This window comes from Cupressus sempervirens, chromosome 10, assembly GCF_028749045.1.
Source record: "Cupressus sempervirens isolate cs-2001-9-10 chromosome 10, ASM2874904v1, whole genome shotgun sequence".
NCBI lineage: Eukaryota > Viridiplantae > Streptophyta > Pinopsida > Cupressales > Cupressaceae > Cupressus > Cupressus sempervirens.
The window spans coordinates 785,730,884-785,756,482 of record NC_143127.1 but is presented as its reverse complement, the minus strand read 5'-3'; the positions used below and the strand labels follow the sequence as shown (position 1 = coordinate 785,756,482).

Here is a 25,599-nt window from a genome sequence, read left to right as displayed (position 1 = left end):
GCAAATGCCAAACTTGTTGTTTGTGGTGCTTGCTTAACCACGAGCAATGACATAGGTCATTGTTTCCCTCCCAACCATAGAGGATACAGGACTAATGTCTCAAACCCCAACCTGGCTCAAACCTCGATAAAGATACATGGCAAGTGCCCCCAAACCCTCGTTCGAGGCTTGACATGGCTTGAACCCCAACGAAGATACATGGCAAGTGTATAATACTTACCGATCAATCACGACAAGCTAACAAAAACTCCCCAAATCAATCAATAAAGTTACCCCTTAGCAGTATATACTGTTGACACTTTATGAGTAGTGCAATGATTCCAGATGCCAAAAACAATGAGTTGAACATGATATTAGCACATACAAATGCCAAACTTGTTGTTTGTGGTGCTCATTTAACCACAGGCAATGACATAGGTCATTGTTGTCCTTCCAACCATAGACGATACAAGACTAACATCTCCCCTGAGCACTACTCTTTCTAAATAATGTAGATTAATTATTCGATATGTTGTAGGTTGTGTGTATGACCAATGCTAAGAAAAGAAGATCCACCCTTCCATGCTAGCCCCGTTAATTATATTATCACAATAATTATATTATCAATATGATTATATTATCAAATTCTGTATGTTCTCTATGTCAGCATGAAGGAATTCAACCATAGGTACAATAACATTAATTTTCTGTGTTAGCTAGGGAGGAATCCTTCTCAATATTTGTGTTATATAGTGATATACACCATGGCTGCTTCCAAATGGGTAGGTACATCATGGCTACTCCCATGAATGGAAATGCAAATGAACACAAGTGCTCATTGCATAATCACTCACCGTGGTGTCATCTCATCGTGACGTTCATCATGACTACTCCCAAAAGGTGAATAAACACAAGTGCTAAGTTATGGAGTCTCACATGACATCCACCATGGCTACTCCCATAGGTTGGATCCACCATGGCTAGTCTTGAAGGTTGGATCCATTATGGCTACTCCCAGAGGGTGGAACAAGGGCTTTCACCTCAAACTTCTATCATAGAGGAGAATGCATTAACAAGGGCTTGCACCTCAAACTTCTCTCTTATAGAGAATAATGCATTAACAAGGGCTTGCACCTCAAATCTCTCTCTCAAGAGAAGAATGCTTTAAAGTACATTTCTAGAAAACACTTATGTTGAGACTTCCTCTTTGCAAGGGCTTCATTCTCCACAATTTCAAGCTTGTCTAAAAAATGCACAAACTTTACTTAGGCCAGGGGCTTGGTGAGAATATTGGCCATCTAATCATCAGTGCTAATATAGTTATATTTGATCTCCACATGCTTTGACTTATCAAGAAATACCAGGCTGGAGTTCGTATCACTCTCAATGAATCCCAAGCTTACCAAGTATCCATCTATCCAAGAATATCATGACCTAGGTATCGATATAAAGGCTCTTCAACCTACATACATTGGACTCCATCCCATGAATCATAGTCCTCTGATTGCTACGATTTCCCAAAAGAGGAAAACGATCATCATATCTCAATAATGCAAATTCCACTCATGACAAGTTTGGAGAAGTTATGGACGAAATGGAAGTATATCTAATCAGCAGAGAAATCTTCTTGACATGGTCCATTCCCTTGGAACCAGTATGGTCAAGATCCTCGGATATTAACTGAAGCAGATCCTCTAGCTGCTCCCTCTGACACGAGAGCAAACCCTTCTTACACGGTCCATTGATGGAAGATATTTTGCTCTAAGAATGCAATCTGGTTTGAATTGTCTCCAATGATTACAATGATGGGCAAATTGACTCTCTTTGCTGCTACATTACTTCTATTGTTCAACACATTCGAACCACCCAAGAAGTGACATCAATGTTCCTCGAGCAAGCATTTGACCGAGTAACATTGAACTCACAACTTGATCTCCACTACAGTAGGCCCGTTACACAAATGCAAACTACGTATCTAATTCGGTATTCAAGCATTCACACAATTGTTGGGAATCTCCCCTTTCAACTGTGAGATAAGCACTTTGAATGCGCCACTCTTAGACATTGGATAATGACAAGTCGCTCCGAAATCTGCCAAGCCCAGTCCAACACTGATATAGGAGTTAGAACTGTGTTCCTTCAACCAAGCCTCACACGGACTCTATTTCGTAGACCACGGATTAGCCAATAACAACCCAGGACACTTTAACTCCTTTGTCTTTCCACCAAACGAGCTTCCTAACTCCCAATGATTGGGTTACTCTAATACAATGTTTTTGTTGCTCGTTTAACCATGGGTTTCGACTAAGGTCATTGTTACCCATCCAACCATAGACTGTATATGGCTAACGTCTCCCCCAAGCACTACTCTTTCTAAATAATGTAGATTTATTATTTGATCTGTTGTAGGTTGTGTATGATCGATGCTAAGAGAGGAGGATCCATTCTTCCTTTGTACCTATTAGTAGTGCCCCTTCACAAGGGACACCACTCTTCCAAGTTGGTCCTATTAATTATATTATCACAATAATTATATTTTCTCAATAATTATATTATCACAACCTTTATGTTATCTATGCCGGTTTGAAGGAATCCGACCATAGGTACAATAACATTAACAAAACTTGGCCATAGAATAATAGTACATTGTACAATTATTCTACCACTAAGCACAAAATTGTTTAGGAAATAGAACATAAAATAAATGATAAAAGATAGGGTGAGAGGATTGGCACATCATGATGCGGGCTAATTACTTCTATATTTCCCAACTAGGTTGCACACTAGTGATTGGAATAATTCGGTTTTCTGGGATTTCTAGAATGCTGTTGCTATAGGTTAGGTACCTTTGTCTGGTGGCTCTATGCAGTCCATAAGAATTGTTAATTCTAAATGTGTGCATGTTTGTGCGCTGAAAGCATTCATATTATCAAAGGGTTGGATACAGGCTTGGGCTATCATTCAGTGGACACTTGGTCTTGACTTCATTCTAAAACTGAAAGCATCCAATCAATTTTTATCAATCATGGTGGGCATTCTTTGCTCCCTTTTTTGTCCTGTTAGCCTCTGGTTTTAGATGCATTAAAACGGATGTGTTTTAGTTTTAACTGCATATATAAGTTCTCTCAGTCGAGGAGCACCTAAAATAACATTTATAGCAGTAACACTGGCCTGATGGAAAATTACCTTTGTCATCTGATTAGCTGGTTGAACAAGGGGACTGTGTGCAACACATCCCATCATCTCCCATAGTGCTTTTAAAGATTGAAGGAAACAAGATTAAACCTGTGCAACTACCCTTCAAATGCTTTCTTTTTGAGTGACTTCTTTAGTACATGTTTACTTGCAAATGTTCTACACAATAGAATACTAAAAAACAGTGCCACATAAACCATGAACCTCTTAAGATTTACTTACAAACACTCAAGTCATTTCTTTTGTACAGTGCAAAACTAAACATTTAGAAAATCAAAACACCTCAAAGATCACAAGGAATTGATGAGTGGTGGGTATACATTTTTCTATGTAAATTATGTGGGGTAATAATAATAAAGATGTAATAGCCCTCATCTGATATATTCCCAAAAACCCTTAACAAAATCTCTGAAATTTTTAAACAAATAAATTAATGCAATGTATTTCAGATTTCACCAGCAAAACACCAATAAACAACTGGATAAAAAGAAGTCTCAAAATATTATGGCATTAAATCTCCAATGGAAATACATTTTCAAAAAATAATATTTCATTGAAGTTCTTCAGCAAAATGACCAAGAAATCTAACCGTGGATACAGTAGCGACAACAAGATTGGATAACAGAAAAGATAAACCTGCAATACAATGTGAAACACGTGTGCACAGTGGCTCCAATTGACATTGGGTTCCCATCCATTGCCCAAACTTGAGGGTTTCTGTCCTCTCACTTATTGAAAGTTGAAGCTTTCGCAAATAACTGTACAAAAGAGAGTGAAATCCAAATCACAAAACTAAGTCTGCCGGAAATGAGCTCCCTCTTCCCTTTTTAAGAATAAACATGTGACTCTTCTCATCCCCCTTTCTGTTTTTTTATTTCTTTTTTAAAATAATACTTTTTCCCTATTTAAGAAAATAAAGTGCCCATAGATAACAAAGTGACATTAACAATATGAGCTTGTGTTATAAAGTCACTTTATAATAAATCAGTTAAATCTTCAGGCATTAAAATATCTAATTAGATGGACTTGAATATGCATGTGTGATAGCTCGTCAAAAAGGTCTTGACAAGACGCTCCTAGTTTAATTGTGAAATGCAAAGAATGTTGAGCTTGCTGACTGACTAAAAATAGTAAGTGTTTAGGAACCCCACTAAAACAACCCCGAATAGTTTGCAATGGAAGTCGCCTAGATCAAAAATTGCTTTGATTTTATAGAAAACTTGGTTTGCCCATGGGGCCAAGGCAAAACTGGCTAGTGGCGCAACAAAACTCATTGGCTAGAAAAGGTGACATGATAATCCTCCCTTCCCAAAGATTGTTTGCCCTTAAGCAATCCGCATCTGTAAGCTGGAACTAAATGCCTAGATCCCATATTTGCCTCAAAACTAATTCTCTGTCCAATTGCTGCACTAGACTGGTGTAAACATCTCTAACCCCAACATCGTAAAACAACTCAACATAAACTCAAACACCAATTAGTTGGATATATGACATCCAAAACTCACATGTATACTCATTTGGGAAAATCTGCCATGGGTTGTTATGATAAAAGGAAATGCTCACTACCCAATTGAGTACCTTACTCCAATTATAGCCATGCACGCCTCTAATATTCCAAGGTGGTGGGAGCTCAATAATTTACCAATCTTCATCAAGAATGGAATGCAACAAATCACTCCTTCCAACTCCTTGATCCGCAAGCATCCATGTGAATGCTCCCCCTGGATCCCAAGTGTATACCTATGAGATGTCCTTAGTATCAAAATCTAGCTCCTGTAATACTTGCGCCAATGGAGATGATAGTTCTTGCCCAACTAACACAATCACCTGGTCACCATTTTGGAATTGGTGGGGCAATCTAATAGTATGTGTCACGAGAGTGAACTTCTCAGTAGAGGGCAGCTTAGAAAGCCAACCTGTCATACCTCCATTAACTATGCAAGTATATATTCCATATCCACTATCCAAATCTTGCACACACGAGGGATCCATAAAAATCAAAATAGGTCCAAGGTGATCAGTGGATTCCTATCGCTCAAATCTGATATCCTCTTCACCATGCCAGAAGTGGTGAAGCCCATCAATGGAATCCACCCACGCTATATTGCTATCAAGTCCCAAAACAAATTGCTATCACATTCATCAACCATAAGGAGATACAACCATAAAAGAATCTGCAACCCAACTAGTGGCAATTGACACCATAATCACCTTGTAACCCTATATCTGCATGAGATCTTTGTGATATAGAGGTATCCAACCCTCTCAAATACGTATCACTATAATGGAAAATTGACTGGTCCCCCTATAAATGATCTTTCATAATCACCCAATTCAGATACTTGCAACAATGGATGACACCAACTTTGAGCCAATCCACACCTGTACCTCATCAAATCCTCCACGTGTGGATCAAATAAAAAGTGATGGGCACTCCTCACCGTATAATTAGAATGCATAACCTTAACCTCAGTTAATGACTTATCATATGATACTATGGCCCCACTAAATTGGGATGAAACATGTCCATGTTGATCAACCCCCTTGCAATCATCATTGTCAACACCCTCAACTCCTACATTTGAATATTAAGCTGAGGTAGAGTGTGCCAAATTTATTCCTGATTAAGCTAAACAATCTGAATTTGTGCTGCATGAAATGCTGCTAGAGCAGCCTCTATTCCTTAGTATTTGTGAGCTCGCAAGAAAGGTTAATGCCTTGGAATAAATTTTTTTTTGAGATTGATAAGGTAATGATGACATGAAAGAATATTTAGATAGTCTAATTTAATTGTTTTCATCCCTTCCTTAATCACATGCAAATGTGAGAATGTTGTCGGTAAATTCTATATTGTAGCTGACAGGTAGAATTGTATACGAAAGGGCGCATGACGGTTGAGTCACCCCTTCAGGAAAGTATATGTACATCGTCCGTAGGGACTATTGAGACATCATCATAATCATTATCATTGTAAGCATTGTACTTGGAGTGTAGATTGCATATATGAATAAAGTATCTATTCAGTGTTATATCTTACTGTACTACATGTAATAAGTATCCGTTTACCTTCTACGGTAAACATTTGGCATCACTGCTAGTTGAACCTGGAACAAAGGAAGTGTTATGAAGATTAATGTCGAATGTGCTTAATAAAGATAGGAATAAGATAAGGGCCTGTTTGGTTGCTGGAATATAACAAGAATAGGAATTGAAAATTAGAAGTTTTGTATTCTCTGTTTGGTGTGCCAAATTGGAACTTATTTTTAATTCTCTGTTTGGTACGCCAAATCAGAATTCGGAATAGGAATACATATTCCCACTTTGGCCCCAAAATGAGCATATGTCAAATCTCAAAAAAACTTGTATTGGAATAGCTATTCCTATTCCCATCTTAATTTTTGCATATTTGATAATGTTTTTAGGTCCGCTTAACTAGATTGACTAAAACCCTGCTCAACTTGACCATTTTAGAAGTCATGGGAGTAATGGAAGTCTGTGACCAGTGTGAGACAGTGAGCTTTGAATCATGGCGGGCTTGGCAGGCAAGCAATCTTGGACTGTGATTAGAGGGGTTCATCATTTCGAAGTCCTCCTGTACTCGTCAACATTATGTACATGTTGACTGAGGATTGTGATCTGCATATTCATGACAAGAAGGAAAATCGAAAGGCTCACACATATTGTTGGAGATAATTTCAGTTGGATCAATACCATGACAAAAACTAAATCTTGAAGTGTCTCAATGTCAACTATCGAAGATCATGTTTGAATAAAACTATGGTTTCATGTGTTAATGATCATCACTTGTGTGCTATGAACTTCCGTGATATCAAATGCACTGTGACATATCTGACAAAATTTTCGAAGGGACTTATTAAATATATCACCGAAAATCTATTTGGTAATGGTGCAGATTCAAAATATCTATGTACACATGCTTATTAAGTTCGGTAAAAGGCTCTTTCAGACCATACATACGACCACTTTGATCGAATGCCTGTATGAACAACGTATCCCCAAATAAAACATGCCTGCCAATCGCCTTGAAACTGTTGACAATGAGCCCAATTTGGATCATTTTTCCAGCAAGCATCGGTTCCATTCATTAGTCTACCATGTCTGTCGCCCTCTTTAGCAGCTGTCGTTAAAAGGGCTTGCAACTTTTGTTATTTCCCTGCAATGTTTGCCTATATTGACCCATTGCCGCCAAAGCTAGGGTTGTGGATACAAGATAACTATTCTGGGTTTGGAGAACCAAATAGAGAGTGGAATAATAAATCTCATTCTTAATTTGAATTTCTATTCCTATTCCTATTTCCAAATTTTATTTCTAACTCCTATTCCCAATTTCTGTTCCTAATCCTATTCTCGATTTCTTATCCCTGCAACCAAACGGCCCCTAAAAGATAAGGATGAGATACGCACAACACAAGTAGTATTAGTTTTAGCACAATAGGCGGAGCACCGACGGAAGCTTCAGCAGCTTACTGATGGACACCGAGGGGGTGAAGGAGCACAGACGGAGGGAGTGCATTCACCTAGCAGACCAAGGAGTGCCAAGGAATTGCTAGAAGAAACTTGACAGCGATTGAATTTGGTGGAAGAGACAAGGGAGGAGTTCCTTAACTTGTATACGTCGAGGGTAGAGAATCCAAACGGAAGGGAAGTAACTTGCACGGCTCGAAGTGCCGAAGGAGCATGAGCATGGAGTGAACTCTTTGTTCTTGATACACCTGATGAACGAATATAGGTAGAGAATCGAACAACTTCGCTTGAGGAAGATCTTTTCACACTGGGTAATGCGGTTGTCCAAAGTAGGGTGGTTGTTCGAAGCAGTGCAATTGTGCAGAACAACGCGGGTGCTTAGAACAACGTTGGTACTCAGAACAACGTGGGTGCTCAGAACAACACAGGTACACAACAAGTACCACAAAATCAAAAGAAAGTAGCAATGGTAGGACCGAAGGAAAAATTGGTAAAGTTCAATGGTGATGGGACGACCGATCCAACCAGACATTGTAAAACATGTGAAACGATCTGGATGGCAAATGACATAACAAACCAAGAGGACTAGATTTGACAATTTTCGGCGACTCTACGAGGTGTAGTGATTGATTGGTTTTTGGATTTCGATCCTTAGAAATTAACTACATGGTCGAATGTCAAAAAAGAATTCATAGCAGAATTCCAACTATTGAGGGATGATAACGAAATAGTAGCGGAAATATACAACACGAAATAGGGGAAGAATGAAACAATCCGTGTATATGCAAGAAGGCTGAAGGAGCTAGTGGGGAAAATGGAAAGCCAACCAATGGACAGATTAAAGAAAAGATGGTTTGTTGAAGGGCTACAGTTGGCACTAAGGAAAAAGATGAAAATTGTACCTCCAAAATCGTACATAGATGCATATAATCGGATGATCGATTTGGAGAGTGAGCAGAATATGAGCAAAAAGAAAAAACACAAATTGTCGGACTCAGACGATTCATCTTCCGAAAGTAGTAGCAGCGACGAAGAATCAAGTAAGAAAGTTTGAGCGTTGCAGAAGGATATGTTATGGATGATGAGGGAGTTTAAAAATCTGAAAAAGAATCTTGACTCAGTGAAAGGGGAATTGTGGTGTACAGACTATAAGGAGGGCCACACAAAGGGTTCTTGCCCAAAAAACCAATTTTGCGAAATTTTCCAAATTGTGGGACATTCCACAAAAGAATGCCTGTTCAATATGAAGACAAAGGGACATCAGCAAGTGTTACTGACGCAGGAAGTGTCCACCACAGGAGCAGGAATGAACACGAATAATGATGCAACCTTAGGAGTGTACCGGAAGAATGACTATGGATGAGGCGGTAATAATAATAACAATGGGGGCCAAAGTTGGATACTGTACAACTCCAGTGGACAACCAATGATACAATGCCATGCATGCAACCTCTGGGGGCACTTCGCTAGAGATTGTACCATGAAGGAAATGCCATAGTTGTTATGCAGATGGTGTGGTCTGGGAGACCACGAGGATTCAAAATGCCCTAAGCAAGGGGTGAACTTGTTAAGCATCGAAACATGTGATGAGGAGATACTAGCCATCACTCGCGAGCAAGCAAACAAGGCAATGCACCTAGATGCAGAGGAAGAAAAGAAGAGGTTGCAGCAAGCATGAATGGAGTTTGAAAAACCAATGGGAACGGAAAAATTACAAGCAAAAGAAACTGCCGGCATCTCGAAGAGGAAGCTGACAGAACAAAATATTATAAGGTAGTTAATGCAAATGGAAGTCCCTATGACACTGAATGACCTTATTCTTATAATGCCTTAGTTACGAATGTCAATATTGAACATGATACCACTCCCGAGAGCAATGGAAGAGATAGGAAAGGATGGCAATGGAGCCACTGTAGCAAACCCAATGCTACTGGCAATCATAACGGGAAGACATCTTGCAACAATAGAGATGGGTATCCTGGGAATTGTACTCACAGACACAATCCTACAGGGAGGGTCAGGAGTAAACGTACTAGTGGAGGATTTATGGAAAAAGTTGGGACAACCTACATTATGGCCACCTACATTTCGACTGCTTACTGTCAATCAGCACGGGATCAAGCCTTTAGGGAACCTGAGGGCGCAGCCTGTAACCATTGGCACACAACCATTCTTATTGGATTTTGTTGTCATATCGTTAAAAAAAAAAGTGTACGACACCATCCTTGGACAGGGTTGGCTAGTGCAGACAAAGGTGAAACGTGATTGGAAACGGAATACCCTGTCCATGGAAAGTAGAGGCTAGAGATTTGTAATCGACTTACAAGCGGTAGGTGAGGAGGCAGTGTTGTCGGACTCCAAAGGCAAAGGCAGCGGTGACGATGAGGGGAAGAAAAGAATGAAACTTGATGAAGAGGGAATATTTAGATTAGGAGGGTCGAACGATGACGACCTGGACTTGGTGAACAACTTACTCCATTGGTAGATGGAGGACTACAAGCTCTTTTTGAGCTGTAACATGTTAGGGGTCGAAGAGGGAAAAGAAGGGAACGAGTTTCGGAAGGAGTATAGCAAAGTGAAGGAGGGAGAAGCACATGTATATGAAATGCCTGCGCATACGTTTAGTGAAGACATACCTATAAAGTACGAAGAGCCTACTGTAAAGACGATGAACTTAGGAGATGAAGCCAATCCGAAAAATATCTTCGTGAGAGATGATTGGAACCCAGTCCTGAAAGCCGCAACATTCAAAATATTTATGGAGTGAAAGGACGTATTCGTGTGGATGTATAAGGACCTGAAAGGGGTGCCATCGGAGTTATGTGTCCACTAGATAGCATTGATAGAAGGTGCAGTACCTGTATGGAAGTGGCCGTATTGGATGAACAAAAATTATGCCACACGGGTCACTAATGAGATTGACTGAATGTTGGAAGTAGGAATTATTTTTAGGGTGCAGACAAGTGAGTGGGTATCACCGATTGTGATATCTTTGAAGGACACCACTTAGATAAGAATATGCATCGACTTATGATGCCTGAACGTTGTAACAATCAAAGATCCGTTTCCAATACCATTCACTGATAGCATTCTGGAAGAAGTTGCGGGTCACGAAATTTATTCATTTATGGATGGATTCTCCGGATACAACTAGATATCCATCGCCGAAGAAGATAGGCATAAAACAACATTCATTGTTGAAGATGAGGTATATGGCTACAGTAGGATGTCGTTCGGACTGTGTAATGCTCCAACAATATTACAGAGAATTATATTGCACATATTTGATAAAATGTCAGTAAGGAATTTTAAGGCATTTCTGGACGATTGGTCAATTTTTAGCGTGGAGGACCAGCATATAACTACACTCGGAGAATGCATGGAAAGATGCAGGCAGGCAAGATTGACACTAATTTCGAAGAAGTGTAGATTCATGGTACTGCAAGGAAAGTTATTAGGGCACATAGTATGCAAAGCAGGGTTGAAGACGGATCCTGACAAAGTTCAGGTAATCTTGGAAATGCCACTGTTGGCGGATGTGACAAAGGTAAAATCGTTCCTCGGACATATTGGATACTATCGGAGGTTCATCAAGAACTTTGTGAAAATATCCTACTCACTAGACAAACCTACAAAGGCGAACCTTACAAATGGGAAACAGAGCAAAATGAAGCTTTCGATGGGTTGAACACGAGATTAGCTACAACACTTATCCTGGCTTATCCGAACTGGGATAAGGAGTTTCATGTACATGTTGATGCATCGAACTACACAATTGGAGCAATATTGGCGCAGATAGGTGACCACGGATTGGATCATCCAGTATACTATGCGAGTAGACTGCTATGTAAAACAGAGAAAAATTACAATACAATAGAGCAGGAAGCAGTCAGGATGGGGTGTGCAATACAAAAATTTAGACATTATTTACTGGTGACGACATTTGTATTTTATGTAGATCATCATGCACTGCTATATCTCGTAAACAAGCCAATCATCCAAGGAAGGATAAGTAGATGGCTATTACTGTTGCAGGAGTTTACATTCAAGATTGTGGTATGGCTGAGAAAGAGTCATGAAAGTGCGGATCACTTATCGAGGATAAAATCGGGAGAGCCACCAGAGGGGGTCAACAATGATTTTCTAAATGTGCAGCTATTTCAGATTGCTGTATTGCCATCTTGGTACACGCATATCAGGGAATATCTTTTGATGGGATAGTTTTCTAGTGAAATGACACTGAATGAGAGGAGAAACTGGTGCTAAGGAGTCAGATGTGTCAGTTGATCAACAGGTTACTATATAAGATGGGACCCGATCAGATTTTAAGACGATGCGTGCTAGAAGAGGAAATCCCAAAGGTGTTGAAGGAAGCACATGAAGGACCAATAGGAGAACACATGGGGCCGGGCACAACTACGTGGAAGATATTTCTGGCAGGGTTATGGTGGCTAACCATGCACAATGACGTCAAGGAGTGGGTCGTGGGGTGCGATACATGTCAGAGAGCTGGGAAACCACTGAAGAGGGACTTCGTGCCTCTCAACCCTTTATAGGCACATGAGCTATTTGAAAGATGGGGGTTGGACTTTGTCGGACCCCTCAAGGTAGGTAAAACTGGAAGATGCAGGTACATCGTGGTAGTGACAGAGTACCTTACCAAGTGGGTAGAGGCGCGGGCTCTGCTTGAAAACTTTGTGGTAAATACGACGAAATTTATTTACGAGCAAATTATCACAAGGTATGGGATCCCGTTGCAGTTGACAAGCGACTATGGGGGACACTTCATGAATCACATCATCCGACTGCTTACGACAGAATTCAAGATAAACCATTCCTTGTCGACCCTGTCTATCCGTCAGCCAATAGACAAGCCGAAGCTACAAATAAGATTTGTCAGAGTGATCTATAAATCTTGCGCAGTCGAAGGAGAAGATTAGGAAGAAAAACTACCATCAGTGTTATGGGCGTACCACACTTCATACAAGGTAACTACGGGACACACTCCATTTCAGTTGATGTATGGACATGAAGCTGTGGTACCGACAAAATTCATGGTACCAAGTTTGAGGATCGCGATTGAAAACAAGCAAGGGGATATGGAAAGCCTAAGGGAGAGATTGTATAATTTAAATAAACTTGATGAGCGACGACTGGAGGACAATGAGCCATGGAGGTTACACAGAATAGGCATAAAGCATGGCATGACAAGCCTTTAAAATTGAACAAATTTCAACCGGGTCAATTAGTTTTAAAGTATAATGGGTGTAATGAGATTAGACTAGGAAAGTTCAAAGTGAACTTGGTAGGACCATACATGATCCGCGAAGTTGGCAATAATGGAGCAATAAAATTGTGGACGCTTGACGGGAAGGAAGTATTCGATGTAGTGAATGGGTCGAAGCTGAAAGTTTATCATGAAAGAAATAACGTGCCTCCAAACAACTTAAAAAGAGTATAAACATAATAATAAGTGATGTATATATGTAAATATAAGTAATTATAATAAGTAGGTACAAAATGAAGCAGTCAAAATGAGCATAATGTATGGACACCGAGCATCAATCAGAGGAAAGAGTGCAATCAATACCGTATGCCATCAAGGAAAACGTGGGAAGAAAATAATACCATGCCGTACAGTCATCAATTAGAAGAGTAGGATCAATACTGTATGGTATTAAGGGAACACTTGGTGGCAGCTAAGTAGCGTACGGTAGCAAAGGCAACACAGGAAGGAGAGAAACATTAGCACCGTACGGTATTACATTGCACAATAGGTATCGTACGGTTGAACAATAGAAGGGGGAGCAGATAGGCACCGTACGACTTCCATCTTAAAACATACCGTACGACTTCCATAGGTAGGGTGTTTTGTCACCTGCAAAAATGAAATGTTTGATGCCCTACTCAAATTGGTGAGTCTGCTCTTCGCTAAATCCATCGGACAGTACCAATGTCCTTCTAGCACCTCAGATTTCTTTAGTCCTCTTGCCTTCGAAGAATCCATCAATACCTCTCTTTCTGCCTCCACCTGTTTCCCACATACTAATTCTACCAATTGCTCCTTGGTTTTTCGGTCGAGTTTCTTTGGTTTATTGTTGATTTTCTTTCCTCCCTGTGCATGACCTGGTATGCCAAATACCTTGGTGAAGTCTACAGCTCTGAAAGAGATCCCCAAATTCTGTCTGAGGTAAGGAAATGAGCATGTTCGTGAGAACCTATCATAGGTTTCTAACATTGTGCGAAGAAAGCCCTCAAAGTCAACAATGCAAAATATTGGCATCCGCAACGCCTATTCCATCTGTGCCCTCCGTATGCTATCCTTTACAAAGTGATCATTTGGAGCCTCCTGCTACCATTTCCTACACTCTAGTCCATTCAAACCCTCGAATGCCATATTTTGAGGCGTGAGATGTGTTGTTGCAGGTGGTCGTGCCCTTGCTTTCTTTTTGCCTGTATTGCCTGCAATATGTACACTCGATGGTAAAGACTACACGTTTTTGTTCATTGTGTTGCTTGATGAATCCTCTTCCAGTTTCTTCTTCCACGCTCTCTTCCCGGCTGAATGCATAACTGTCACCTTTTTGTTGTTTTGCTTGAATAAGACAAAACCGTTAGGTCAGTTGTAACTTTCTCTTGAATGATGGTACAATTGCTATTACCTGAAAGTATGGCTACACTTCTTTGCTTGTTGTGGCTGTACGGATGCAATGTTTCTTTCCTCCAGAGGTTGTATAGCTGCTCTTCTCTTCTATCAAAATCGTTTCATCTTTCCTATCTTCCACAATAAAGTAACTTATTCTTGGAAATCCCTACTGTATAGTGTGATGCCAATCATCTATTTGACAATGGGTTGGCCGTACGGTGATAGCATATGTTTACCTTGACAACCTTTTAGTCTTTCTATTTCTTCTTATTGCATGGCCGTATGGACGCCCCAATTCATTGTGGTGTTTGGTTTTTTCTCTGGTTACTACATGACCGTATGGTGCTTGATTTTATTTGTCCTTGCGTGACCGTACGGTGCCGGATTGCTTGCTTCCTCCTTGGTTGGCCATACGCTAGTGTCTGCTTCCTAGCCGTACTGTATACTCCCTTGTCCTCGCTTGGCTTTATAGCTTCTCTATGCCCATCATACAACGTACGACACTTTCCTTAGGCCGTACGATATTCAGCATACGACAAAACACCGTATCGCCCCTACTATTTTTGAGGACCCTCACAACTACCTCCCACTCGCACTTAGTCCTCGCAGGCATTCGCATTCTTGGGTTCAAACAATTTAGGCAACTTCTTGTCATGACACCAGTCATCGTAGCAGCCAAACCAGTAGCACGACCAACACCACAACCAACAGCACGACTAGTAGTATTAGCACCTTCAAGGAGTACTGAGCCTTCGGTAGTAGTACTTGATACAGCCGTACCGAAGGTAGCCATGGGGTTACCTGAAGGAGTTGGCAAAGAGGGCTTGCTAGCCGTACCAGAGGCAGGGGCCAATATATTTATTCTAGATGAGGAGATGGACACTCAGGAAGGAATGATGGAGATATCGATAGGTGAGGGTTTGAGGACGTTTGGACGTAATGGGTTTAGATACAGTGGTTACGGTAGATACAACATTGTTAGCATCGCCTGAAGAGCCAGACATAGAGTAGAGTTCAGAGGTTGAGCTTGTACTTGAGTACGAGGTTTAACCGTATGCTAGCACCACGAGCGACATGCATTCTCACACTTATGCGAGAGGTAGCTTTGGAAGAATATCCTCTACAGACAAGTGGAGGAGAGTCACATGACACAGACTGATGTGCTACCACCTAGCATCATTGAGTGGATGGCGGAAGCAGTGGAGATGGCCATGGGTGCTCAGCAGCAGCCTCTAGTGGCATTAGAAATAGCGACGAGAGAGGTTATGGAGACATTCTTTGCTGATGTAGTGACTCTAGTGACTCGAGCTCGCCAAATGGTGGCCTTTGTAGAGATACAGACCTTGGATTCAGTGGTGAAGGAGTTGGAGAACGTTATATCTTTCATGAGGGTGGGATGTCCAGCAGCCTTTACTGTTTGTTTTGAGGAGTGCGGATAGCCGATTGTGAGACTGCAGAGATGCGCCAGGATTGGGCCACTACGAGAGAGACGAGTATGGAGAGCCGCATTGAGACTCTGATTGAGGAGATAGTTCGGATACACAGGGATGCTTATTATACCCTTCGGAGGAGCTAGGTGGACCACGCAACCTTAGAGAGGGCTCGGGAGGAGTTAGCTGCCAGGGTAGCAATGAAAGCGGAACTAGATGTAGAGAGGGTAGCCTGGGAATCCGAGCGGTCAGCACTTTTGGCTTGATAGAGTCAGCTACAACAAGTGGCAGTAGAGAATGAGAGGGAGCTTGGAGAAATTGCTGATATGATGCAGTTAGCCTTGGAGCTTCAGATGGAGGCTGAAGTAGATTTGAAAGTATGGACAAGACAAGTGTATTAGCTTCGAGCAAAACTAGATGAGGTAAAGGCACGAACGACTAGTACACCAAGGATGCTTCCCTCTTCTTAGTTGTTTAAGTCTTGATGTAATTAATTGTTTTGGGTTTTGTTGTAAGAGTTGTCTCTATTTTGTCGTTTGGAGACGACTTTACTTTTTGGGGGCGATGATATTGTCGATAAATTCTACATTGTAGCCGATGGGTAGAATTGTATCCAAAAGGGCGCGACGGTTGAGTCACTCCTTTGGGAAAGTATATGTACATCATCCGTAGGGACTATTGAGACATCGTCATAATCATTATCATTGTAAGCATTGTACTTGGAGTGCATATTGCACATGTGAATAAAGTATCTATTCAGTGTTATATCTTTCTGTACTACATGCGATAAGTATCTGTTTACCTTGTACAGTAAATAGAGAACTCCTCTTTGAGTCCCTTTTGTCTTCTCTCTAATTTATTCTTCCAAAATTATTTTTCAACTGTCTCATATATGTTATCAAAGTGTGATAGAGCTGCAACAACTTTATTTTCAGTCACTTTCATTTGACTCATCAAATAAAGTGAATTAGTAGGTGTAAGGGATAAGTCAAAGGCACATGAGGTGGGGGAAAGTGTTTCATAGTACATATCCATATCATCAATGCCATCTTTCATGCCTATTTGTGAAAAAGAATTAGGGGCAGCATTGTATTGAGAAGTAAATTCATCACAAGAAGAGTCCATACCATATGTAGAGAGTCGAGACCGTTAAGTCTGAATCAAAATCAGCATCAACACTCACAAAAAATGTTGAGTCTTCATCATTGGTTGATTGGACAATCTTTTCCAATATGTTACCAACATGACCATCAAGAGCACTAGTGTGGGCAGCCCGCAAGAAACCTCTACCTCCATGCTACCAATCAATAACCTGTACCTTATTTAACATCTTTTACATGATCATGAGAGGGCTGCAAATCAGTCATAGTTGGTTGCTTTTCTTTTTCAAGACCACCTACAAGCTGATTCTTGTCTGCTGAAAACTCCTCATACAAATTTTTGCACCTAGGCTTTGCAAGAAGATCCTGGACCAATTCATAGAACTTCTTCTTTGCCACATCATTCTTGTTTTGTAGCTTTATATGAAAGTCCATTTAATTAATGAAGGGTGATCCTTTTTGAACCTATGGGGGAAGTTTGTTATACTTATCATAAATGTCGAGTACTTATGCTCTTATATCAGGTTTGAAATTCTAGGCTAACTGCTCCTGTAGCTTCATAATATCTTTCCTGATTTTATCTAGGCCCTGTATCTTCCCCATGGCTAGACACTGCTTGCTTGTAGTTGTGGACAAAACACCGTAGTAAGCCCTATTCCCCTATCGAGCCTTAGTAATTTTGAGTTTTCTGATTTTTGTGCATTGTTAATTTGTCAAACACTTGACTGCCTAGACAGTCAGGATTTTGTACAGAATAAGCATAAACATAATGACAAACAATTTGCTTGCATTCCATTGGTTTCAAGTAACTTGTTCTTTTAGTTTGATCTTATGACTTTTGTTTCACTCCAAAGGTAAGGCTTATAGAGTCAAACCATCTAATTTCCATGCATATACAAAAGAACTTTTATGCTGCTATAGGTAAGCTAAGTTAAAGGAATGGTGGTTTTCAACAGAAGTACAATTCTATTTAATAAAAAAAAATAGAAGTGCAACTCTGACCAGCAGCAACCAGTTCACACTGCCTGGGCCCAAAGGGACCCTCTTTTCCACTTGTTCTAGGGCCACTGTACACAAAGACCAAGATAATTCCGAGTGGAATGCATTCTGGATTCTGCACCAGTTGGGTAATAATAAGTCTCTTATTGGCGTTCGGTTACCCACCTCCATCCCTTGCTGCACAGTTCTAGTCACAAAATTCTTGAAGTTTTCAAACATGCCTTCACCCTCATCGGACGAAGCAGCTGGATCTGACTCAATCAGGATCTTGGCGGAATCCTTTCCTTTGCTCATAATGTTCATAGTCAATATTTCTACTTTCTTTGGTCTGTAGGTGCTCATATTTGTTTCCACGAACAATATTTCATTTGTTTCGTCCTTTTCTATGATTGTCAATCTCAACCTTGGGGTGCTGTTGATTCTGATTTGATTGGCTAGTCCTTTCCACGGGAGCTACATGTGAGAGAAGTCCGTTGCCATATATTCGTTCAATCTTCTAGCCCAATCTCTACGTAGGATCAATCCATAGGTATCGGCCACATCTACCATGGAAATGTCTACCATGTGTTCCATTCTTGGATCAGATGCCAACTGCATATGTATGTTGTGTAGCTCACCTACTACTAGTACTTTTGTCTTATCCAATTGAGTAACTCTTCTGTTTGATCCCAAAGGCGTAATTCCCAATCTTCTGCAAATGTTTAAAGGCATGATGTTACTTGATGCTCCTGAATCTATTAAGCAATTGTGAAGCAACTTCCCAAACATCCTTACTGATAGCAAAAATGGGGCTGGCTCATCCTCTCCTTGATAATACACTACGGGCGTCTTATGTACTTGCTTTGGCTTCACTCCAAAATCTGTTGGTTGAGCAACCTCTTCCTTCTCCACTTTTTTTTTATTGTTTAGCGGGTCTTGACTCTTTTGAGTTTGTTGTTCTATAGGCGTTGATCCTTGAGCCACGTAAACTGGTTGAGGTCTCGACTGTTTATTGAATTCATTGATATCGCCATATGCAATCTCCTGTGTAGAACTTCCTATTTCTTCGGATGAAATGTCTTGAGATGAGTTTGTCATATTTGCTCCTCAAATGTCTTGGATTACATGCACCGAACTAGGAGGCCGCCTCTCTTGAGTTTGTGTTGTTGCACCTTGAGTGTGAGATCCAAACTGTCAAGGAACGTGTCTCTAATCTCTGCTACCTTCAATAATTCGAACAAAGGGAGACTGATTTTAACCTTCTTCATCTCCTTTGTCACACTTTGTCCTAATCTTTTCAACTCTTCATTATTCACGGCACTGTTTACAGTTCTTCCTCTATTTGCTTCTTGTGTTGACTGGACATTCTGCGTTCTTTGAGTACCTTGATTGTTCTGCTGTGTGTTTTGTTGAAAGCTCAGTTGTCCATTTCCACTGCCAAGGTTACCTTTTTTGTATTCGAGTGCATCCCTTGAAGAATTTGGTATATTACTTGCATCGGGGTGTGGAGGCATATTGAAATTATTTGGGGGTATGGAAGATGTGAAGGGTCCATCATTTCTCCTGTTGTTCCTCTGATAGAACTTAGCATTGCTAGCCGGTTGTTGAAATGTCTGGGTCCCACCTGTTCCTTGAACTAGAACAGTGTCTTCCAAAGGTGGGAAAGAAAAATCTGACCCATCGTTATACCCTTTCTGATCTATTACCTCATCAACTGGTCCGTTTGTTGACTCGGGAGGAAATCTCCCTTGGGGTTCTTCATAAGCCTCAAATTCTGGTGGGAATGAAAACTCCTCAAAAGTCAGACACTGATCATATCCCAGGAAAGGGACAATCTCATACCCTGTAACCTTAACATCTTCCTGGTTATTTGATTCATCTATTATGTTTTGAAACAGGTTAGATGCTCTCTTGAATTTTGCACACCCTAACTCCGAATGCTGATCTGTCTCATGGAATCTGCAATACTTGGACATGGCGGACTCAACTAGGAATATTCGGTCCACTGGTCTATTATCTGCTGAAGCTTGATTATCAAGTGGCGACACCACATTTCCATTGTTTGGACCCGTATTCCAAGTTCTCCTCTGGTTGGATTGATTGTTGTATCCTTGGTCTTGTGATTGGTTATTACCTTGATAGTTATTGTTTTGGTAGTTCCTTTGATAACCGCCACCTTGGCTATTCCTTTGGTAGTCTTTGTCTTGATAATTCCTCTGGTATCCTCCTTCTTGATGGTTTCTTTGAAATCCTCCTTGATAACCTCCACCTTGATTCTGGTAATTATTCCCTTGATTATTTCTTTGGGAACTTTGGATTTGATTGTTCTGGTTTCTCAAATAGGTGACTTCCGTAGACAACTTCTTGACTTGGTCAATCAACTCTTTCATTTCATCCTTTTCTTCTTGTGTCCTTGTGGAGGAACTTGCACCTTGTAGATAAACTGGTATTGATGGCGGTGCTTGAGATAATGGAGGCCTCGGGTGTACTACTAACTGGTTTGTGGGCGCCTGGTATGCAAGCTGTGGAACCAAATTGTTTACATATCTTGCACCTTGGGGTTCCATTCCTTGTTGGTCTAATTGCCTTCCTATCTCAATTGCTTTAGTATAGGCTTTAGTCAACGTTGTGGGAGCAGGATTCGCCATTCTTGTCAACATAGCCGTCTGTTTGTCTAAGGCACTGTAGTATGCTTCCAAAGTGCTAGCCTCCATCATTGTCTAAGGGGCTTGCAATCTCGTATAAGCCTTATGAAAACGATCATTGAAAGAACTTATCGTTTCTCTATCATGCCTCCTTATGTCCACAAACCTTCTATGTAACTCTGGTGGTGTGATGGGCATACCAAACTTTGCAAGAAAGGCTTCCTTGAGTTGAACCCATCCTGTTATTGATGATGTTAGTAAATTGACAAACCAGTAATAAGGTTCTTCACTTAGTGAATAAGGGAAAAGGCTACATACGACATCTTCCTCTTGAATTCTTCTATTGCACAATGCCTCTTGGAATACCTTGATATGCTCATCCGCTGTACTATTATGATTATTGACAAAAAGCTTGGAGCAGAATACCGCCGGATTCTTTGGTAGATCATGGTATTGTTGGAATAAGAGGGGCGAGGCATTGTTTTGGATCCATGGTGGTTGAGCCATCGTTGGTTGATTGATTTGAGCTTGAACTAGCTGATTGACTGAGGTTTGAATTAGTGGATTAACTTGAGCTTGAATTGGTAGACTACTTGAAGGGCTAGCTAAGTTTGAGGTATCAGCTACCTGACGATTCCTTGGTTTCTTGGGAGATTCTAACACAAGTAAGTCCTCTTCTTGATGTGGTGTATCTTATCAGAGATCAGCTCTCAAATCTTTCAGGGGAAAAAGACCCAATCTTTCTATCCAGCTTGAAAATAGTCCCAACTTAATTGACTCCCTAATTCAAGTTCTCTTCAACAATAGCTTGAGCTTTTCTTTGTGCTTTCCTTTCTCTCTCAAGCTTCCTTTCCAATTCTCTTTGATGTTCTAACCTCCTTTGAATTCTCCTTTCAATAGCTCTTTCTTTTCTTTCTTCTTGATTTAGCACGTCAATGGTGTCTAGGTACTCTCTAGTGTTCTCACTTTCCTCCCAAGCAGTTGAGCATAAACTAGCTACGATGTGATCTTGAAGTGTTCCCCAAGATGCTCTAGGTTGATTTTTTCTAGGGAGCACCATTTTTCTTCATGATTGAATGCCAGTAAATCCTCAAAATAAAATTTTCAGGTCCTCCTAGCACTAGATAATGTTGATGCGAGTTTTGCATCACTTGCATAACATATTAGGATTTGAATATTCGATATGGGATATCAAACATGCAACTCCTCTCTTGAAAAGTTATTGCTCATGGGACATGAGTATAACTCCAATGTTCCTTACACTGTTGGATACTCACTCAGTTTTATCTATGTGATTCGTTGGTAATCACGTAGGTGGCCTTATGCAAATTGTTGAGGATGACTTGGACTTTGGTGGGATGAAGGTGATGGTGGCTTGGTTTGTGAAATGTGCGGGTGGCAGATAATGTTGATGGTAGTGATGGAGGGTGTGCCTACCGATGATGATGTTGATGGAAAGAGGTGGTGGTAGAAGGTGAATGGATGTGTTCTGATGCTTGACTTACTTTTCTAACTTCTCTCTTTAAACTTTGACTACCTAGCTACTCACTAATCTACTCCTACTCCTATGAATGGAAGGTTAGCAAATGGATGGGGATCGAACCTAATGAGAGCTGACCAGCGGCCTCACTTCCGCAGGTGCAATGATTCAAAGGAATAGTAAACTAGTTTACCACACAAGGCTTCCCAACCAGCCACTAGGATGCTAGTGGTCTAGTATTGATCCCTATCAAACATTTACCAATGCTACCATACAACTATTCATCTACTTTAACCTCACTTAAAACAACTTGAAATGAAATCAACTTTAACAACTTGAAAGGAAATCTAACTAAGTGGAAGTAGAAAACATGCAATAACACCCAATGTTCTTAATCAACATGCAAATCGCAACAATGAAAAAGAGAGCAATTTTGGTATTATCTTCGCAACAATTTCTCCAACACTTTACAAATGAGAGCAAATGGCCTTTTATAAGGGCCAAAAATACAATGGACGGTGGAGATCAAAACAAGATCAACGATCTAGATTGGATCCTCAAAACTCTAATTAGGGTTGCCACCCCATCGGCCAATGAGAAGCCGCCACCTCATCAATGGACCAATGAAAAAAGTGCAAAAAGTGGCAACCAATGAGAAGGCACCAAAATGCTGGCCGATCAGAAATACACAGTTTGTCCTATTCTAGAAGAAAGAGAAATTGCCACTTGGGCTTACATCAAATGATCTTCTAATATAAATCTTCCCTTTTCTTTCATTTTCTTAGCTAAGGCAATGAACTTAGCTAGCCTCTCATTAACTTCTTCCATAGGAGGACAAAGTGTGTTTGTTGCCCTGAGTTCCGTTGACTTCGCCATGCTACTCGCTGCTTGTAGTATCTTTTCGTGATCCTTCTCATATTCTTTCGTAAATCCAATAAAAGCACTGAGAGAGGAAAGGGTGCCCAAATGCTTTTTCTTGATAGCAACCTTTCCCAACTCATCCAATCTTGATCCAAAATTTGTCTCGTTGACATCCTCTTCTCTGATGTCTTCAAAATCAAGTGCCACCCCAACGTCACTCATCATGGTTGAAATAGAAGTGTCAACGCTTGGGCTGTGATGTGCAACTGCCTTTTGTATTTCTTCTTTGCCAAAGGGGATTGTCCTTCCTTCAGTCTTTCCTTCATCCGTATCATGTCCACTATACCAATATTGGTGTCGGTTATTCTCTTCATTTTTGAGAAGAAGGGTGTTTTGGGCATCATATCCTCTTTGTCTTTCTTATTGATTGTCCGCTTGGGATTCTTACTTGCACTAACATCCTCCATACTTATCGTCCTATTACGGGATGGTAGAGTGGTGGACTAGAAGACAAGTAGAACCAAGGGAAGCAATCCTTAGACTAGAACGAAAGAAGGATGTCAGCTTAAGGACCCCTTGCAACTCTAAATGATGAAAATTCACCTTAACCAATAATCTTATAGCGACTTTTTGGAATTAGGACTAGACTTTAAGAACTTCAAACCCCTTTGCAAATTAGAAATTTAAACATCTAAAGCTATCCTCCACTTGTCCACAAAGCAAAAATCAGACTTTCTCATGTATCTTCTTTTCCAACAAAAAACGTCTAAGTTTGATATGAAAAATGCAGTCTTTAAATGGAGAAAATCTGACCCTCACACAAATCGATCATGGCACACAAATCAGGTCTGCACTAGCAAAAAATGCCAAATAATGGAGGAAATCTGCCCTTTGCCAAGTCTTCCAACAATGAGAAATCTGTCCCAAGAGAAAAATCACCAAGGAGTGGAGAAATCTGCCTTGAAACTAAATCGCCAATCACCAAAAATCTGCTCCTCAATAAAAATTCACCTAAGCATGGAGAGGAAGAAATGAAATGTGACGAAGAAATGGGAGAGAGGCTATCTCTTATACCCAACTTCCTTTCCTCTAAGCCAGCCGACTCGGTCCTGGAGGAGAGAAAAAATAAAATTAAAACAAAATTAAGGCCCACAATTAAATACTTAGCTCAAAAAATTAATTTTGCCCAAAGGAAAATTGCATTTTAAATTGCCATTTAGCTCCAAATTGCAAAAAGAAATTAAATGATGCCTTGGAGATGTTAAATATTTCCATTTAATGAGGATTTAATAATTGATACGTCATTAAAATTGGATTTTGGCTAGTCAAAAGCCATTTTTTCAATATTAAATTACCAATTTCATTAAAGGCAAAAGCTTTCAAGGCAATTTAAATCTATTAAAGCCAATTTTTTGCAGTTTTTCTCCAAATCGATTTTGTTATGCCAATTAGAAATTTTTTGGCAAAAATAAAATAAAATTGCTTTTAGAGCCAAAAATTGATTTTTGCAATTTAGCCCAATTTCTACAAAATTAAAATTTTCACCAAAGAAAAATTTGAGATTTTCCAAAACTCAAGTCTAACAAAATTTTTTCTTTTGAAAGATTTTTCAAATTTACACAACTATATCCGGATTTTCAAAAGAAAACGTCTAAGTACAAATTTACAATTTTATCTTGTCAAATATTACTCTTTAAAATTTTGTTCGGCCTAAGGATGAAATTGGTGGCTCTGGAAAATCAAGCGAAGCCGGGTGAAAATAATCTAAGTCTCCCCACATTTGTCCTGAAGGTGCCAAGGTGTGAAATTTTCAAAACTCAATTTTTTTGGACAACCCAAAAATTTGCCGAGGCGATCAAAAAAGGGGATCCCCAAAGAATTTGGGGCGATGGTGTGAAAGCCTCACAAGACTAGAAGAAGACTAAGTGAGAAAATGTGTCTGCCAAGCCTAACCAAGTAAATAGTGGAAGTCGAGCAAGTCAGTTTAGGCCGAGTAGAAAATTAGTTCCGACCGAGCAAAGCAAATTTTAGTATGTGCCAAGTGAAGTTTAGTGAGTGTCGAGTGTTAAATTTGTAACTTTGAAATAATACTGATTTGATTGCACAAGATCTTACAGAACTATTCTTGCATGGAAGGCCTATATATATTTGTTCCTTGTTTATGCATGATCGACGTCTCCCTTGGATTATGGCATTTGAGTTTTGAACTTAACTATTATTTGTTAGTTTGATTAAACAAAAGCTATTACTCCTTGACGCCGATTATGAGAAAACGTTATAGGGCTGACCTAGATAGGGTCATGTCCCTTGAAGGGACATGCCCTTTGGTTACCCTATTTATATGGGGTATGGTTGTAGTTAAAGGACACACAAATAACATACAGTCTGCTCCTTTAAGCAATTTTGCCCTATACGAATACTTGCAAAGATAAAACATTTCAGAATAATATTTATATTATTGACATCACTTCATACAAGTTTGAATCATCAAAGATCATCTTCAACAAGCATCATAGAAGGTATTATCAGTGTCTGATCATACATAATTTGCATAAACTTTACATGGTATCAAAGCTCTGGTCGTCGAACCTAGGCTCTGCAAATTGACAATCAAACTTCCATATCTAACAACATCCTTCTATTTTCAATGGCAAGCACAATTAGACCCGAGGACAGATTTGATGGGAAAGAACACTTTATTACTTGGAAATTCAGAATTATGACGATTCTTCAAGACAATGATGTGAAACAGTTTGTTGATTCAATATCCAAGCAACCTATTGTTGAACCTAATAAAACT

At 40.1% G+C, this 25,599-nt stretch overlaps 1 protein-coding gene and 1 pseudogene across 1 annotated transcript in view; both read left to right on the top strand.

The window, feature by feature from the left end:
- Nucleotides 1–8,041, top strand: part of LOC149536250 (spermidine copper dependent amine oxidase 2-like) — a 103,365-nt pseudogene extending 95,324 nt beyond the window's left edge.
- EDA7 (embryo sac development arrest 7) overlaps nucleotides 1–25,599 on the top strand; it is a 140,271-nt gene that overhangs the window by 1,587 nt on the left and 113,085 nt on the right. The gene's annotated exons all lie outside the window — the stretch shown is intronic.